Source organism: Typopeltis vanoorti, chromosome 11, assembly GCF_054136105.1.
Source record: "Typopeltis vanoorti isolate ZY-2024b chromosome 11, IOZ_Tvanoo_1.0, whole genome shotgun sequence".
NCBI classification, from domain to species: domain Eukaryota; kingdom Metazoa; phylum Arthropoda; class Arachnida; order Uropygi; family Thelyphonidae; genus Typopeltis; species Typopeltis vanoorti.
In genome coordinates, this window is record NC_143559.1 from 60,218,069 (window position 1) to 60,224,020 (window position 5,952).

Sequence of the window (5,952 nt, forward strand, 5' to 3'; positions counted from 1 at the left end):
ATGGTTCTGTTCTATAAAATTCCTTTCTTATTAACTTCTATGTTTTGGTATGATATTTTCCCGTGTATATTCTGAACGTTTTAGCCAACATTCTCTCAATTTATATTCATTGCCCGTCTCTGCTTCAGGACTGAGATCTAAACATACCACTACGAATATGTTGCATAACATCTCAGCATCCTACAGAGCGAAGCACAGATATCAATTGAAAGTAATTACACTAACTTAGTCAGTTTTCTACAGTACATGTATAATACTCTTTGCAATACCGATATGCATAAATTTACACTGGTCAATACTGAATCAGCAATTACTTCACCAGTCTATTCAAATTAACTGACAAGAGAAACCATATCAAATTCGGTCCTTTTTTGTCCTTTTAATACCACGCTTTGTTGAGAAAGAGCTCGATTCATTAAATTTTCCTCAAAATAATTAGACACAGCCTGCAGCACAGTTAGCTGAGCCTCGGAAAGGAGTGTCCTGGGTCCGATTGCCGTTGCTGACGTGAGGAGCTTAAAGATCTTTCTCAGACATTGCCAAGTTATCCGATCTTGGGCGTGGACTGGAGGGTTTTCTTCCCAGTTCATCTGTATGGTCTTCTTCCCAGTTCATCTGCATGGTCTGCCAGCCCAGAGCGGCTGTACTGGTTTCACCAGTACAGCCGCTCTTGGTTGGCAGACCATGCCTTAGATACCCACCATAAAATACGTTGGAAGAAAACAAAAATAATCCATCGCAGCAAGTTTAAACACGAAAGATTATTCAAAGAATCTTCAGCAGCTCTAAAAAACGTTCCTAACCTCAACAAATTTGGGTGCATGAAACTGCCCCAAATTTGGGAGACTTTCATTATGAGAACTTCAGCCCAACTGCCAAGACTACCAAATTAGCCCGCAAGAGGGCACCATTAGGACTTTAGGAACAAAATTAGTTTCTTACTTTCTTCCTCATTTGCTTTGTTAGTTCCTTAGTGCACATACCATATCTTTATGTTCCTGAAGATGGCAATGTGACATTGCCGAAATATAGAAGTGATTCATTAAAGTTATCTTTAATTAATATACTTTATATGCGTTGTTAATTCCGTAAATTAATTACCAGTTCATCTGGTTTTTTCCCATCCCGAAAGCAGGCAAACCTGCCTTGAGAACAGACATAGAATACACCTTATGCCACCTATAGAATACACCTTATGCCATCTTATCTCTGTGTACGATTGGTTTTAAATGAATAGAAAACCCTTGACACCGAAAGGAAAAAGAGGGAAAAAGGAATAATAGTAATAATAATTAGACACAAGTTAAATACATTCATAGATGCAAATTACATGCCCATCGCTGGACCCATTTCTGATACCTGTTTATCAGTTATTTCCTTATTCTTTCCATCAGATATCGCCCCAACAGAGTTTGTGAAAATAATTTTTTTCATGTTTACCAACAACATTCAGGTCTGTCAAATACTTTTTCGAGGTCAATAAAGTCACTTAAAGCTTCACATTATTGTTCTGGGGGACGAGAGATTCGTGTTGAAAGAAAGCTTGTTGGAATTTGTGATTAAGAGATTACTCATTACTAATATATGATAACATCAGCATTAATGGCGCAGCTATATTTAAACATCGAACTACAATGTGTAAAAGCATCAGGGATTACATTCTGATATTGCAGCTGTTTAAGACGAGCTTTTGATGTGCTGTCCTGCAGAAGATTATGATACACATTTTTAAATTGTTACAAGTTCTAAGAGCCTACGTAAGATAGAACTCAGAAACCTCTGACAGGGGAGAGATATTTTGCATTTATCAAAAACTCAGGTTATCCCAATTTGGTTTGAACCATTCTGGAGGGTGAGGAAAAAATCTATTAAAACGCTCTTCAAGAGAGGGAAAGATATAATAGATGATAATGAGAGGAAACATCTCAGCACGACGAGTAGAGAAGAGAAGAGAATGACCCTCAAATCTAAACGTTAACATGTTTTTTGATAAAGAGAACGGAAGAGAGAATTATATAGAGAAGTTAGAAACATCCGAGAGATAATATAGTAAGAAATACGAAGAAATAACCTAAATGAAAGGCATAATTAATACAGTATATTTGGGCTAGTGTATTTGGTGATATCATCAAGAAGAGCAATGGAGCGATTCTAATAGAAGAAGAAAAGATTAGAGAGATAGATAGAGAGAGAGAGAGAGAGGGGGGGGGAGAGTAGTGTGAGGAACAGCATTGAAAACAATGAGAAATATTAGAAAAAAAGATCCTTCATTTTGAACTGAGATCTCACCACACAGGCATGAAATCGAAATGAGATCTTTGGTTAGAGACGAATACTCGCAGAGATTTTTAGAGTCACAGATGAGACTGAGGAGCGACATGCGAGTTTTCCAGGTTGGAAAACAGAAGAGTAACGTAGAAACTGGAAGACATCGGTGTTCACGTCGCTTCACAGTGATTTGAAGAATAGCAAAAATCATGGAACTGTTGTTTAATCTCTAACAGAAGAAAAATTCTACTAAAGATTATTCTGGAAACGATCGAGATGAAGGTAGCAGCTGAAATACCCGAGAAACTGCCTTGTTTCACGAAAGGTAAATGATCGCAAGAACAATACTAATTCAGAATAATGACAAGTAGCTACAGAAAAATCACTATTACTGATATTCATTGTTCAACTCCCACGATGAAACCATTCCATCGTGGGGGGTTGAACTTACAGCTCTTAGTCGGTGAGCGAAGCCCCATCCACTCGACCAGGAATGCGACCAACTCTATTACACATTCACTACAATTCAGGTGAAAACGGAATAATGAAATAGAGAGAGATTTTAGATGAACTCTTACTACTTCTTTTATTTTTGTTCCTATCGAATTTAGATTTTCATCGGAATACAGATAATGGGAAAAACACTTCGAATATTGATTCAGAATATTCAGAACAGAATTATTTTTATTAGGAATATTTAAATAATATATCACGTTGGGTTACTAAATTCCACATGCAAGTATCCTGATTGTGTGGGGAGAGTCCAATGGTCCTTCGTCTATTTAATGAATATAATCTTGTTTGAGAATAATCTTGTTTGAGAATTGTCCTATAAGTGTCGTATCGGGTTCACTGAGCAGTAACCCTGAAATTATTTCATGGTCAGGGTGTTAGAAGTCTCAGATTTCCGCCATCTAATATGATGAAGAAAGAACGAAGGTAACTAAAGGAATTATGTTTCACTAAGCATATTGATGGTTGTTGTGCAGAAACCAATCCTCTGTGAACTCTTCTTTAACTCCACCTGAATAGAATGTATGCAGTGTGAAGCTTTTTATCAGTTTCAAATCGATAGATCCTCCTATCAGAGTTAGAAAGAGCTCAGAACTCTAATTAAATGATTAATCTAATTGGTTCAATGTATAACTGATGTTTCATTGTTTGCTGTCCTAGGCAAATCCCCACTTGAGCAGAACAGTGAATGTCCCACGTGGGCACCGAAAGTTTTAATCATGTTGAAAGAAAGTAATCCCACACCCATATTGTTATTTTCCACTTACATAAATTCTAAACTGCGAAACATAGCTATCAATTTCATACAATGTACACCACACAGGTAAGTACAAAATACGGATTGTGAAGGCAGGCATCCATTATCTGAGAGGCGAAAAGTATTGTGAAAAGAACAGCAAGAGGTGAAGTTTGTATGTATGCCACCACGCTATGATACAGAAGAACTGAGAAGGAGAGCAACGATGTCTAATGAATCAATAAGCAGGTTGTATACAAGAAGAACGGATGTAGAGTTTGTGGACATCGTATAAGTTTGATGGACGGAAAGATCTGTACAGTGCTGATGGAGGACACGTAAACGAATTCCGAATTGGTGGTCTGGAGAAAGCTATGTTCACCGAGAGAGTGTGAAAGTTCAAAGTCAAGAAAACTAAAGAAATTGGGGCGGATGCAGACGAATGTGTGTGTGCGTGTGTGTGTGTGTGAAGGCAGCCACAAAGCAAATCATTGTGTGAATGAGCCAAAATTCTGAATCTAGTCTCTCAGGCAACAATATCGAATAGATTAGCATTTTCAGTATTTTTAGGGAGGACAGAGTTGACAGGACAGGGAGTGGGCTACTGCTGATGATAGCAGGTTAATTGCAAGCAACAAGAGTGGAAATCAATCAGATAGATGACAGTTGTTTTTAATATCTGGTTGAGATTGAGGCTAATTGGACAAAATATAACGAATAGGACAAAATTTATCGAAAGACAATTCATCGAATGAAGAATTCATTCAACGACAATTCGTAAAAAATACAATTCATCGAAAAAACCATTAACTAAAATTTTATTAAATTGCATCCAGCCAAAGCTGAATTGCTAATATCATTTAGAAAATTTTTTTGAACATGTTATGATAAAAGTGATCCATTTAGAACAAAAACTGAACTGTGCAGACAGCTTCTGGTACCGACAACTTCTACTAATTCCACTAATTCAGAGAGTTATTGTAACACATAATTTGGACACGTTATTTCTTTATTGCCCCGAATACAGCTGAACTGAAAACTGGAACTTTTCGACATTTTCTTGTAAAAGTTTCAAATAGTAAATCTGAATAAAATTCATCCCATAATAATTACTGTATTGAAGTCGCATATTGCTGCTATTAACAATAATAAAAATGGGGCCTGCGTTGTTCAGTCGGTATAAACGACCGTTTAATTAGAAAGACCTGCGTAGTTGGAATTCCATGTACGACCCACATAATTTTTATCAGTCCAATTTAGCTGAAGGGAAGTTAGCAGGCATAATACGGAGATGGCTGGGCTTTTCCTCCCGGAAACAGGCAAATCAATCCCATGAACAGACATGAAACAGTTATCGGACAGAAAAGACAATAAAAAACCATATTGTTCTATAATTATTCTCTATTAAAGTAGCATTGCTTTCTCACTCTGCACGGTTCAGGCGTTGTTCTAAATGGATCACTTTTCTCAAAACATTTTCGAAAATTTAAAATTTTTGGCGAATTGTTTCTTCATGAATTGCATTTTCGATGAATTGTCTTTCGATTAACTGTTTTTCGATGAACTCTCCGGTTACCGGAGGGGCGAACTCTAGTACGAGAGCGTTGGATCAGTTAGAGAGAGAGAAAACGAGAGAGATAGAGATAGAGAGAGAGAGAGAGAGAGAGAGAGAGAGAGAGAGAGAGAGAGAGAGAGAGAGAGAGAGAGAGCGGTATCATGCGAACTTGACTAGGGATGTAGCAATGATTAGAATTTCAAGTTAAGAAGTGATATTTGTGGAGCTACAAGTCAGTTTATTATGACAAGCTTAGAAGGCAGCTTGAGGCACCGCCAGGGTAGAATTTTCACAGTCTATTTTGATAGTCAAAGGGTATCTGGAGAAAGCAATATCAGACTGTATATCCAAGGTGAAGAGGGTAAATTAGCTAGGTGTTAGATATATGAGTAGTATCATTAAACGGGAACTGTAAAAAAGAAAGAAAGAAGGAAAGAAAATGCTACGGAGGGTATAAGGAGAACGATGACAAGCAAGCTCATGAAGAGTACAAAGTCTGAAAAAAAAGGTAACCAACATGGAAAGAAAGGCAAAATAATATTATGAGAAGATATTAGATAAAATAAAGAACGAAGTCTTTCTTTATGTGGCAAGTAGGAGGAAGAATCAGCAAGGAAGAATAACTTTGTAGCTGTAAGGGTGGTGAGAGAGGCAGACGAAACAGTTCACACTAACCACATTGCAAGCGAGGATAACCACAGCAGTATCCTCACTTGGATGATAACCATATCATCCAAGTGAGGATACTGCTGTGGCAGGATTGACAGGAGCTGAGTAAAAACAGAGGTTAATGAACCTGAGATATACCTGGGATATCGCAGAATCTCAATGCAAATACAACTATCTGATTAGATGTGATAGCAGCTCGCGTTTAACGAGT